The sequence below is a fragment of the Natator depressus genome, chromosome 1 (assembly GCF_965152275.1).
Source record: "Natator depressus isolate rNatDep1 chromosome 1, rNatDep2.hap1, whole genome shotgun sequence".
NCBI classification, from domain to species: Eukaryota; Metazoa; Chordata; order Testudines; family Cheloniidae; genus Natator; species Natator depressus.
In genome coordinates, this window is record NC_134234.1 from 329,524,423 (window position 1) to 329,538,500 (window position 14,078).

The window sequence follows — 14,078 nt, forward strand, 5'->3', positions numbered from 1 at the left end:
GCTCCAAGATTTTTCCAGGGACTGAGGTGAGGCTGACTGACCTGTAGTTCCCAGGATCCTCCTTCTTCCCGTTTTTAAAGATGGGAACTACATTAGCCTTTTTCCAGTCCTCCGGGACTTCCCCCCAATCGCCATGAGTTTTCAAAGATAATGGCCAATGGCTCTGCAATCACATCCGCCAACTACTTTTGAACTCTCGGATGCAGCGCATCCGGCCCCATGGACTTGTGCTCGTCCTGCTTTTCTAAATAGTCCCGAACCACTTCTTTCTCCACAGAGGGCTGGTCACCTCCTCCCCATGCTGTGCTGCCCAGTGCAGTAGTCTGGGAGCTGACCTTGTTTGTGAAGACAGAGGCAACAAAAGCATTGAGTACATTAGCTTTTTCCACATCCTCTGTCACCAGGTTGCCTCCCTCATTCAGTAAGGGGCCCACACTTTCCTTGACTTTCTTCTTGTTGCTAACATACTCGAAGAAACCCTTCTTGTTATTCTTAACATCTCTTGTGTGGACTGGTCCAGGCTGAGGTTGATGGTGGGATGGAAATTGTTGAAATCATGGTGGAATTCCTCAAGGGCTTCTTTTCTATGGGTCCAGATGATGAAGATGTCATCAATGTAGCGCAAGTAGAGTAGAGGCATTAGGGGACGAGAGCTGAGGAAGTGTTGTTCTAAGTCAGCCATAAAAATGTTGGCATACCGGGGGGCCATGCGGGTACCCATAGCAGTGCCGCTGATTTGAAGGTATACATTGTCCCCAAATTAGTTAGGTCTAGTCACACTGCTCAGGGCTATGAAAAATTTCACGCTTTCTGTGCCATAATTAAGTCAAACTAACCCCCACTTTAGACATGGCTAGGTTGATAGAACAATTCTTCCATTGACCTAGCTACTGCCTCTCAGAGAACTGGATTAACTACATCAATGGCAAAAGCCCTTCTGTCAATGTAGGAAGCATCTACTCCAGGGGCCTCAAACTCAAGTGACCATGAGGGCCACATGAGGACTAGTGCATTGGCCGAGGGCCGCACCACTGACCACCCCCCCCCCCGCTGCCCTGGCCCCACCCCCACTCCACTCCTCCTGTGAGGCCCCGCCCCTTCCCTGAAATCCCCACCCCAACTCCGCACCCTCCCTGCCGTTCTAGGTAAATGCTGGGGGGAGGGACGCGGGGGGAGGGCCGCGGAGAGCTGGCAGGCCGCAGAAAATAACCCTGCGGGCTGCATGTTTGAGACCCCTGGTCTACTCTATGATGCTATAGCTGTGCTGCAGAAATAACCGTAGTCTCTCTGTGACTCAGTTGCTGATATGTGAAATGGGAATAATAATACTTCCTTTGGAATATTCTAAGAGAGATGGTCAAAATTTTTCCATTTTTTTTAAAAAAACGGGAAATACCTGTTCTGACAAGACAAAAAAGTAAATTAGGTTTTCATCAATAAAAACCCCAAACTGGAAATCAAGTTTTCAGCAACTAAAAAATTTTAATTTAAGAAATACCCTCACCCCCCAAAAGTAAAAAAAATTCCCAATCAGCTCTAAATAATAATTCCTTTCTCTTATCCTTTGTCAGTCTTGTCTGTTTACATTGTAAATTCTTCAGAACAGGGACTGTCTGTTACCCTTTGTTTATATATCTCCTGGGACAATGAAGCCCTGATCTTGACTGGCATTGCTAGGTACTATTGTAATACAAACAACACAGTAAATTCAATGATGTTTTGCTCTACATCCTAGTGAGCTTCCTACAGAAATGGTAAGTATCCCCTGTCACTGTTGTTCCTCCTCCTGAGCTCCCATTTCGCAAGGTGACAGAATTCAGTTCACCTTAATTTCTTTATGGTTCGAGCCCTACTGTGCTTTCTCAGCAGTCCTCTTCTGCTTCATTACCTAAGCAATCATATGAAATCTGTATGGAGACAATAAAGTCAATTGGTCTTAAAATGATTCTCCTGGTTAGCTCAGCATTGGAGCCAAAATGGGGGTGTTTTATTATTATTATTATTATAGGATCATCAAACTGCCAAATCGATGGCTTTAGGAGGACATGCAAAAACAAAACACATTTCTTTTTGAAAATCTAGTTTTTATTCTTAACTAATTGTGCCCCTTAACTAATTCATTCTTCCTCACTCCCCAAATATTGCAGCTTAAACCTTTTATGGCTGTTTCTAGGAACAGCATGAGGGGAAACTACTGTCCATATAACTGGGCTATTTTTCATCAAGTGAGAGATATTATTACATTAGTGAGAAAATGTGATTTATATAAAATGCAAAATAACAGAACTTTAGAAATGAAGTGACTTTTCTGTTTCAGCAGGATGCTTTCTACTTTAAAATGGGTTTCATTTTGCAATGCTGAAGCGAGAATAAACACATGGTTTTGTATGGGGTTCATGTACTAATAATTGTCATCCTAGGTTACTGCAAATTATCCCAGGCTTGAGATAACCATAGTTTTTTCCATTATCCCCCCCCCCACCTTTTGTGGGTGACACTTCATTACTTGAAGTCTGCTTCTTTTCTCTCCCCCCCCCCCAGTCTCATAATTCAGATTCTTGGCACATCATGTTGGGTTTTATGGTCGGGGTAGAGCAAATCATTCACAGATGCCTCTTGCTTAGGTGTGCTCTGTGTTTAAAAGGTTTGGTGTTGCTTCAACCTGAAATCAAAGGTGTTCCCAAAGATTCTGGCCGAGTAGCAAAAGGTTTGTAACCAATTATGTTCTTATCTTCCTGTTGATGACTGTTTTGTATTTGTGACTGACACTTTACAGATGGTGTTGTCCAAATACTGATGCATGGAGCCAAGATGGGACTGAATATTCGTCAACAAACATCGCTCCAGTAGGAGTATTAGGTTTATTTTCCATTATTGTACTAATCGTTCAGTAATACAGTCTAATTTCCAGTTATAATAGTATCCAAAGCAAAATAATAGAATTGATAGTATTGCACATGTGGAGTGGTAGGTTACAATGGCTAGTTGTAGCTACTCGGGGCTAATAATGTAAAATGCGTGTGAGCTCGATTGACAGCAAATTTCATACAAAAGAATGAGAGTGCATTTTTTTTGTTGTCTTGGCGAATTGAAAGCTCAATTTCCAAACACAGGCATTTTAAGAGATGTCTAATACCATTTATGAATGCTTAGATAAGCATTTAGGAACCTCGAATGAGTATCTGGGTACTGGAATGTCAGTTTGAACGTACATATGTGGGAATTAGTCACTTTATCAACATGCTTAATTAATGTTACTTTAGGTCAGCTTCTCTGCTGTGTTCAGAGGAGCTGTCAGTGTTACAGCTCTCTGATTCTCTGCTGCTGCCCCAGCTCCAGGAAGGGTTAGAGTGGCCGGGGGCTCCTCTAATTTCTACCATCTGGTAATGGTCCTAAGTACAGTTTGACAGCTCAACATAGCCAGGGTGCATTGTGGCTGGAGGCCACTGGGAAAGAAAGTTTAGGAGCAGGCTATGGCAGCTCTATACCTGCTGGGAACCCCTCATTGGTAATATCCTAAGTAGGAAATTTAAGGTGAATGCCTACTTTCTTTGCACTGCTTAGCAAGTGCAAAAGGAATAGAAAGCAGGCTTGAAAATTGTTCCTCTCTGTCAATGACCTCATGAGGTTCCATGCTCATTGTTTCTCAATGGCTCCAAATCAAATTTGCTCAGATTACAAGTAAAAGGATGGCCTGGGAGTTTTTGCATTGGCAGCTTAAAATAAAAACAACAATCTGGTATGTGCAAGTCAAGTTGTGGTCTTTCTGTTTCTTGTGTCATATGCAGTAATAAAGTTTCTGCAATTAAAACGAAGTCAGCTGTTGATGATGTGTGAGTCAGGAAAGAATCCTGCTCACATTTATTATTTGTTTTTAGGAACCCCCAGAAGACCTGATTATTGTGAGCCCTCCAAATTGTTTATAACAAGGAAGCTTTTAGAAACTTTCCACTGTTGAAAACTCCTGGCCAGGTCCTCAACACCTTAAAGGGATCTATACCACCTAATATGCACCAACTGAAGATTTGGCCCATCAGTCTTTTGGCTTTTAAAATAACTCTCAACAAAAATTGTCCATTTGATTTATGGGTAGATCTATTACTCAGATACTCCTGAAGATAAAAAATTCCAACCAAGACACCAGAGCAAATGTTTATTGCCAGCGTGAAATTTAGGAATACAGCATATCTGAAGCTCTGACAATCCCTTTAAATTTAAACTGTGCTGAAAGCTGTATTTCACTATTAGGGCCCTACCTATTAACTTTCTCAGGTGTATCCTTTATCATTGTTTTTTCACTAGTTATGGCAAATAAATCATTGTGTGTCTGGGAAATTTTTTGAGCTGGAATGGTTAGCTCACTCCCATTTCCTATGTATTAAGATTGCATAGTTGAAAATTCATGCCTCAGCGAGCCTCTTAAGCATTCAACATTCTTCTTGATAGCTGTCATGATGTAGAAAGCCATCCTTTTATTTGGCAAAGCACATTTCAAATATGCCACGGTCTTCAAGATCATTAAAGAAGAGGTTGACATCCTGATAGTTTTCTCGATATGTTGCTGACCTCTCAATGTCTGACAAGTTCTCTTGGTTTCAGGGATATCAGAACCTTTCTTTAGACCATAAAGAGTAGATTATTCTAAACAGATGGACCTAACTGTATAATGGGCCATTAAAGTTCAAAATAGTTTTATGTTCTTTAGGTTTCATTCAAATCTGACTTGCATCAGTGCAAGTCCATTGACCTCAGAGGAGTTACTCCTCATTTACGACCATGTAAGTGGAATCAATATCTGGCCCTCATTCTTTTAGAGCACTGACAAATAATTTCAGTTCACACATAGAGATTTATTGAAGTAAAAGGATTAATTGGTTTGTGAACAAAATAATTCAGGCAGTAATGAAGACCAGTTAGAAAAACAATCACATGCTTGATTCTCACTTTAAAGCAAAGTAGTCCAAGAATTATTTTGGTTTGTTGCCGGCCTTACATCTTTTGAAGAACGGTGACTATGACAAAAATGTATTCCCAAAGCACTCACAAAGAGATCCAGTTAAGAACATAAGAACAGCTATACTGGGTCAGACCAAAGATCCATCTAGCCCAGTATCCTGTCTTCCGACAGTGGCCAATACGAGGTGCCCCAGAGGGAATGAAAAGAACAGGTAATCATCAAGTTAGCCATCCCTTGTTACCCATTCCCAACTTCTGGCAAACAAAGGCGAGGGACACCATCTCTTCTCATCCTGACTAATAGCCATTGATGTACCTATCCTCCATGAATTTATCTAGTTCTTTTTTTGAACCCTGTTATAGTCTTAGTCTTCACAACAGTCAACCTGTGGCAATGAGTTCCACAGGTTGACTGTGCATTGTGTTAAGAAATACTTTCTTTTCTTTGTTTTAAACCTATTGTCTATTAAATTATTTGAGTGACCCTAGTTCTCATGTTATGAGGAGTAAATTACTACTTTATTTACTTTATCCACACCAGTCATAATTTTATAGACCCCTATCATATCCCCCCTTAGTCGTCTTTTCCAAACTGAAAAGTCCCACTCTTATTAATCTCTCCTTATATGGAAGTTGTTCCATACCCCTAATAATTTTTTTTGCCCTTTTCTGAACCTTTTCCAATTTCAATATATCTTTTTTGAGATGGGGTGACCACATCTGCACGCAGTACTCGAGATGTTGGCGTACCATAGATTTATATAGAGGCAATATGATATTTTCTGTCTTATTATCATCCCTTTATGAATGATTCCCAACATTCTGTTCTCTTTGTTGACTGCCACTACACACTGAGTGGATGCTTTCACTTCACTTGCCAGAGTTTATGCTCCTTTCTATTTTCCTCAATAGGATTTAACTTCCACTTTTTAAAGGATGCCTTTTTGCCTGTTCCTGCTTCTTTTACTTTGTTGTTTAGTTAGGGTGGCATTTTTTGATGATAATGTGTATCCAAGAATTGGGGCTGAAATTTCATCATAATGAATGAGAAGTCACCATACCTGTACATTTCCTAAATTTGTTAATTGATGTTGGGCATGGAAAACTTGCACTGCAGTATCATTTTGGCCTTACATGCAGAGATGAGTAAATTGTTTAAATAGCTTTTGACTTATATGAATTATCACCTGTTTTTACTGTATTTGCATTTACTTGGAATAGGAACAGTTAAGGGGTATCTTTTGTATGCAACTGAGGGACAACTTTTCCATGTTTCTCATGCACCAACACAAAAATCAGCGTATTTCACAACAGTGGGTCTGTCCTGGAGTGGGAGCCAAATAATGTTAATTAGAATTTGGAGGAATTTGGTGACTGGCTTTCAAACAAAAGGATTTTGGCTGAGTCAAAAACTAGCTACAGACTACCTTCCATATTTAAGCCAAGCTCCGAATGAGCTTTTCCCTGCCACCTATTGATGAAATAGTAGAAAAGACCTCAGGAGCAGAGTGTATTTGCATAGGCACACCTATTTTGCCTAGGTGATCAGTAGATAAACCTGCTTTGCCAAAGTGAGCAATTTTGGCAGTTTTGGGTTAAAATTCACTTTAGTTTTGAACACAGGGGTACTAAAATGTTATCCTTATTATTGTATGACTAAAGGGCAGCGGAACTGTAACCAATGTGACATAACTGAAAGGGTCACCTGAAATGTAACTTCACTAGCTAGGCAGTGATGCCAAATCCAAGTGAGAGTCAGAGTAAGTGGGGACAGGTGTTCCTACCTAGTAGTGTTAAGAATCTTAGATACCATTTGACCTTCTTGCTTTAGTGTTTAAATACAGAACTGATCATACTCACTTTATGCCTTGCCTACACTTACGGCAGCATGTAGAGTACACGCACTACACGTATAGGTTTGCGCCACAGTGAACACAGGCTGTGTCAACTTGTCACTTCAGTGTGTAGATGCATGTGGCATTGAAAGGCTCCGGCAAGAGTGAGGGAGCAGGATACTACACCGTTAAAAGCAGCTGTATAGATGTGGGAGGCACTGCATGGGCACGTAAGGAGCTATGTAGGGTAAATGCCATATATTGTATGCATGAAGGGCACTCTACTCTCCTAAGCTGTGCCTCACCATCTGCAATGCTGTTTATACCCATGCTAGTTGGGCCTGCAGTGTCTGTACTTCACACGTCACCACAACTGTACGTGTACCTTTAGGGTCCTTGTTTCTGCTCCATTACCACTAGAGCTGAAGTCACTGATGAGCAGGTCTAGGTGGATGAACCTTTAGACCTGGTGTGGGGACAGTGTTGCAATGAAAGAGTCTCATGATCTCTGACAAAGGTGGAGAAGAGGCATCGAACCTCAGAATCCAAAATGGACTACTAATTTAAAGCCATTCATTTGATATTCCAGTCCTGGGATAATACTAATGTGGGTTTCCGGGTGGTATCCAGACCATCTTGCTTCTCCTTTCTTTACCCTATCTATGCTAAATACGTTGTTGTTGAGCCACAGGGGGGATTAGGAGATGGAAGAGAGTAGGATCAGTCGGCTGTGGAGATCCATCTTTGTTTTCATAGGTGACAACAATCCTTGTTTGCCTGGGGCTTGCTGAAGTTTTGCAAATGTAATTTAAATACTTGCCAAAATCAGAGGAGCTGTATCATTTGGTGTCTGATCATTTGTGGGAGCTGTGGCAAACAGCAAGGGAGTTTACTCTCTGCTTAGTCCCTGTAACTAGAATTAGTTTGTGAGGCAGAGATGCTCCTCAGTGTTTGTGCTAAAAGACTGGGTTGCTTGCATGCCATTAGTGATCACTTCTGTTCCAGGACTGATGTATGTAAATAAACAAGTTTCCCTAAGGAAAATACCCAGTCCCTGATTTCTCCTCTAGTGGGAAAACAACTGTTGCATTCTGACATCTGCTACCACTTGGCAGATGTTCAAATATTGGTAAGTTTACCTTCTTCCAGAAATGCACTTCGGGCTACTTCAGCTCTGAAGGTGTAATAAAAACACTTACAGCTCTCTTGTTGCCATGCTGTGGCTGGGGAGGGAAAGAGGAGTTCTTCTAGATCTGTCTTCATGTAATTCATCAGTGCACAGCCTGCCTACTGAGGCTGTGCACTGATATCAGGATTTGGCCCTTGCTAACTGTGTGCTAAAGTCTCAGTCAGTCTCTCTCTCTCTCAGAAATGAAACAGGGAAAACGCTGCCTCTTAAATTTGGTGACATGTTCAAGTGTTTGCAAGAAAATCTAGAACATGTGTCTTGATTTCACACATGCAAGGCATGCTTTAAAGTGCCATTTCTCTCCAGTGACTTCTAATCTTGTGAACATTCTGGTATTGACAGGATCACTGATTTAGCAAAAAGAAAGTAGTTCTCTCTCTCTCTCTCTCTCTATATATAAATAAATCATGAAAGTGGAACTTTGAGGCATCATTTTAATGTTTTAAATGTATATTAAAAGCACTAAAATGATGCCTCATGCCTAAAGTTCTACTTCCATGATTTTTCCACAGCTTTAGAGTCAAGGATAAGTGGCATTTCTTTTCTTTCAATTGTATATGTTTGGTGGCATTTCTGAATGCATGCCAGTGGGGTTGAGAAGTTTTTTATCATGAGTGCAGTGATTGAGTGCAAACAAATACTGATGTTCCTTCTGCCAGAAATTTTGCAGCCAAATTGAACACACAGACTAAGCTTGAGCTTCCAGTAAAAAGATATTTTTTGCTTATAAAATGTCAAGAAACAAATGGCATGCCTAAATTATCTTTCAGAGCAATCATCCAAAAAATAAACTCCGCACTCATGACAGGAAGTGAAAATCTGCAGTCCTCAAATTTCTTTGGTGCTGTTGAGACACTACTTCCTTGGAAAGTATGCTGGCCCAGGTTTCAGCTGACTCAAAGCATTTTACAACTGCCATAAATATGACTGTGCAAAAAGTCAAAAAGTTCAAAGCACAGCTGCATATCTGACTTGATCGTGCAGAGTGTGCTGGGGGGGGGGGGTCTCACAATCAAAGTGAGTTGAGAACGCACTCACCTTGCAGGAAATGACTACGATCTTGCAGGATTGGATCCCAAATAAATAACTCTGACAAACCTGGTAGGATACAAAATTCCATAGAAGTTCTATCTCTGCATGCAGCAGAGTGTAAGGCTATAACAAATGGTCTATATTAAGGCTTTAGGTTCAATATACTCTCGAGAAGTTAGCACACAAGGACATTCACATATTAGACACTAACGGAGGCTGTTATTTTTGTGTGAGACATGCAGATGCAAACTTAAACATACTAATCTGTACACTACATTGTAATGAGAAAATGGTCAGATGCTGAAACTAATGGCAGGTGGATTTAGGAGGAATAAGAGGTATTATTGTTTTGCTCTGGGCCAAGCATTAACCCTTTCCTGCTTCATGGTGACGAGCAAGCTTGTGGTTTGGAGATCAGTCTTCCCTCACAAACACACAGACCTGCACCTATCATGAGGGACGATCTACTTCTCTGAGGTGGTTGCACATAGCTTAACTGGAAGTCGAAATGTGATTCCCTCCGTAGGTGGATCTCGTGTCTGCAGTCTCTGGTGGCTGCCACTGTTACCCTGAAATAGATGTTGGGGTGCTACTACAATAACTTGCCTATTGCCCCTTTAGTCTGTTCTTCCCAAGGGAAAAGTTCCCAGGGTTGTTAAGGAAACACTAGAGGACTTGGATATAACCTTCCGATAAAGTAATTGACACAGACAGTATTCTTTCCAAAACAAACTGTTGTTCTTATTAAAGTAACTAATAATCCCTACTACAATATGATCTAAAAATCCTAAACCAGGCACAAAATCCTGAGACACACAGCCCTGATTGCAAGTTAAAGAGCACTTAAACTGTAATAGCATATAGTTCAAATAATTCTAAGTGAAGCAATTTGTTGCAAGCGGTCAGTTTGCAATAAATTGCTGACAGCAGAGTCTAAATTGCTTTAAAGTTTTTACAAAAGTAAAATATAATTAAACATGCACACATTTCAAACACACACATTAAATACTATAAATTAGCCTAAACTATATACTAAACTATAATTAAAAGAATACTAAGCTTACTCTATAAATCCATTGCTGCTTTCTTTTAAAAATCACTACTACTGCTTGTTCAGCTCCCCGTCAGTTCTGCTCTGCTCTGCTCCAGCTTTCTTTTCTCTCTTTGCAGCAGTTTTCCTTTTGGCTTCTCTTGCTGGCTCCCCGGCTCTTCCTGCAGGCTTCTCTCCTTCTCAGACGCAGCCTCCAGACTCTGAAACTGTTGCTGGCAGGTGGCCTTTTATGGTCCATCGTAGCTGTTTCTTTATATACCTTCCTGATCGTAGCAACAGTTACCTCACTCACACATGCTCAGTCTTGACCGTTACCTCAGAGTTCTGATTGACAGCTCTGACCTTTAAAACAAGTTGTGACTGGTATGAGTGGGTTCTGGCCAGCTAGCTGCTTAACTGACTGACCTCTCTATCACTCCTTACTGCACGTGCTCAGTAGTTGCCAATCTTGCACATGCTCACTGTTGTCATTTATCTCAGAGCTGTGATTCTGCCGAGCCATACCCACACACACTTGGCTCTTTGCCAGGGCACCTCCCCTATTTTTTCTTAAGAAATCCTTAGTTCTTACTGAGCATGCTCAAGGTCCGCAGCCTCCATCTCAGGGTGGAATGATTTTTTGCTTATTCAGAATGGAGATCAGAAATACAAAGTAGAGACTGGAGACTTTTCTCTGGTAATGCCATATGTGAGATTCAAGCATTAGGAGATGAAGATTTGGGTGGCAGTTAGTGTAGCCCACATGCCTTCTGGGTGTGGTGTTCTGTCCCATCTAGTGGCACGAGACCACTTAAAGAGAGAGATAAAATGGGTCTGCTCTACAGCCTTAGCTAACCACCAGTTGGCTTTAAGCTCATGCAGCAGAGGCTCATGCACTAAGTTCCAGAGGTCCCAGGTTCGATCCTGCTCGCAGATGACTGGGGTCTGTTGGCGTTACATTAACACTCTCACTGGGTAGATGGGGATTCCTCCCCAGCTGTCTTTCAGCAGAGAAGGGAGGCTGATCAGCCTGGGCTGGAGCCAGCACCCATGACTGACAGCTCTGAAACAAAGAAATGTCACCTAGAGAGCTGAGCAGTACTTACTAAGGTGAAAATCCACATGGCAGTCATGGGGAAGCAGGCTTTATGGAGAACCTCCCCTCTAATGTTAATCTTTTTGTTTTATCAGAAGACATTGGAAACCCCAGAATGGCAGTTAACATAATGGGCACAATATGGTGAAGAAAGTGGGGGCAGGATCGCTATGAATTTTCTCAAGGTGGGGAGGGAACATTTAAGTGAGATTGCTGCCCAGCTCACTGCACCAGTGACTGTACATCTGTCCTCAGAGCAGGTGTCTCACCTCCCTGAATGTACTGGGTCCGATACTCTTTAATATTGGTCATGCTTGTTTATGTTGTCACATAAGGCTTCCATGTCCCTTATGTCTGTATCCAGGCCTCTGCATGTTTCCCACATCATATTACTACTATATGGAATACACTACCACCGGTAGCAATAGTCAGATATTGTGGCTTGGTTTTAAAAAGGCGTTGTAGTTTATGGCTCTGTAGTTATTGTGTATTTGTGGGTATGCTTGCTGTAAAGAATTGTGTACATGTAGTGGCACATAAATAATGGCTGGTTCCAGAGTGGGGGAACATTTGCTAAACCTATTTAATGCCCCTAAGAACTCTTTCTGGAACTGACTGACTGAGCTTATCTTTCTAGATCGTGTTGCTACAAAAATGGAAGTCCCATGCAGTCAGTTGAATTCGTATACATTCCCTATTGCCTGGTGAATACCATAAATCTCTGTCCATTTTCAGAGTACATTTTATGAATTAGAATGATAAAAATAATTATCTCTTTTGAACACCATTGTTTTGCTTTGCTTGAAGTCTACCTTGTGCAGTTTTCCCCCAAGTCTGCCTTCTCTGTCTCCTTGGCAGCGTTTTTTCTTTAATTTGACTGTAGACCTTGTCTGTAGTCAGAGTAGCAGCCGTGTTAGTCTGTATTCGCAAAAAGAAAAGGAGTACTTGTGGCACCTTAGAGACTAACCACAAGTACTCCTTTTCTTGTCTATAGTGTAGAACATTTTAGGAGACTGAAGTTGATGATACTTAATACCAGGAAGAATCCTCCCGACAATGGGAATGTATTAATTGTTCATAGAAACAAATAAACAAGCTACACTTTTAAAAATCACATCTAATCTGTCTATATTAAAAAAATAGGAACTTTTTCTACAGAATTAATTTTTTGTCATGGTGCCCAGTATGTGGGCCTCGTCCTCAGCAAAACTATTGAATTTAATATCAGAAGCTATAAAGAAAGTTGTACCTGATAAACGATTGCAGAATGAAGTCTGCATACTGGCTGCAATTACATCCCTCCCCCACGCCTCCTGCATTTAACAACAGTTACCACCTAGTGAGATGAGATCCTACAGCTTTTCCTTATACAAAGACTAGGAAATAACCATGGTAACTATTGGGAACTAATGCCATTTTAATAGTGACTATTGTTTGGGAGTTGGTGAGGGGGAGAAAAGGGGTGATGCACAGGAAATATGTCCTGGTAGGGTTGAGCAAAAAATGGATTTTTAAATTTTGGGGGGCAAACTGAAAAAAAAATACAATTTGATTGGTTTTAAATTGAACAAATGTCAATTTGAAACACTGTTTTGAATTGAAAAGTCAAAAGGAAAAGTTTGAAAATGGTTGAAGTGAAACATTTTGACTCATTCAAAAAGGGCTTTTTTTCAACCAGAACCTTTTACCAAATCTAATCTGAATTCAACAAATAGATTTCAGGACCCCCCCTCAATAAATAAAAAAAAAACCCTTTTTAAGGAAAAAAACTAGTTGTTGAAAATGTTTTGCCCAAATCTTATGTTGCTGCTTATTATTAATTATTATTATTGTTTGTTTGTTATTTCTACGTTGTTAAAAGAAAATATCACCGTGTAACATTGTCTTTTCTCTTATAAATTGCTGAGATGGGAAATGTATGTTTTAATTTTATAAATGAAAAATAAAGAAATAACCCCTGTGTAAAAAAATATTTTGACATTCTCCCCCCTTCCCCTTCCCCTCCTTATCCAGTTGATATCCTGAGCTTTCCTCCAGGGAGGGGGCATTTAGTGTTTCTCATTAGCAAGGAACATAACCTTCCCCTGACCAACAAGGATGAGATTTAGAAAATTACAGCATTTTGCCATCTCAGAAATCTGTTAATTTTCTAAATTAAATCCCGTCTCACTTTAAATGGTTACAATGTCTCTTTATTTACAGAACAGTGTATTCATTCAGCCTTCTTTTATTTTCCCCTGAGCTTGTTAGAGGCTGTCAATGTTGATGCAGTTTGACATTGTGCCCAGGATGCATCAAACCACAAACCCAAGAATAGAATGTGGCCATTAACAATTTAATAACTTTTTGCAATGCTAAATTTTTTTCCACATCAGCAGTGTGACACTTGATAGCAGTGTGATTTTTACCTTTATTGAATGAAGCTAGACTATTTACATTACATGCCACAGCTTCTAATATGCCTCAGAACCATAACATTTCAGAGGTTTAATTTTTAAGTATCATCTAGTTTAAGATGTCAGAGCATATGTTGAGGCTTGAGCTGAAATGTGATTAAAAGAGAAAAAATATCCTGGCTGAGGGACAGACACTAAGGTCTGATTCAAAATAGCACTTCATTGCAGCACTAAGTCAAATGCCTTACAGAAGTCTATTACATCAGCACTCTTACCTTTATCAACTATACTTGTAATCTCAGAGATCACGTTAGCTTGACAGGATCTATTTTCCATAAACCCATGTTGATTTTCATTAATTACATTACCCTTCTTTAATTCTTAATTAATCGAGTCCCATATCAACTGCTCCATTACTTTTTCTTGGATAGATGTCAGTCTAACAGGCCTATAATTACCCAGATCATCCCGTTTATCCTTTTTAAGAATTGACACAATATTAGTGCTTTTTCCAGTTTTCTGGTACTTCCCCAGGTACCAAGAC

At 40.4% G+C, this 14,078-nt stretch overlaps 1 long non-coding RNA gene across 1 annotated transcript in view; it reads right to left on the reverse strand.

The window, feature by feature from the left end:
• The window catches only part of LOC141980873 (uncharacterized), a 43,194-nt gene extending 32,945 nt beyond the window's left edge, over nucleotides 1-10,249 (reverse strand). Inside the window, exons 1-2 of the long non-coding RNA XR_012637620.1 lie at nucleotides 10,077-10,249; nucleotides 9,019-9,078 (exon numbers count right to left, since the gene is read on the reverse strand). This is a non-coding gene — a long non-coding RNA (uncharacterized LOC141980873). The remainder of the gene's footprint in view (nucleotides 1-9,018; nucleotides 9,079-10,076) is intronic.
• Between the last annotated feature and the right edge of the window lie 3,829 nt (nucleotides 10,250-14,078).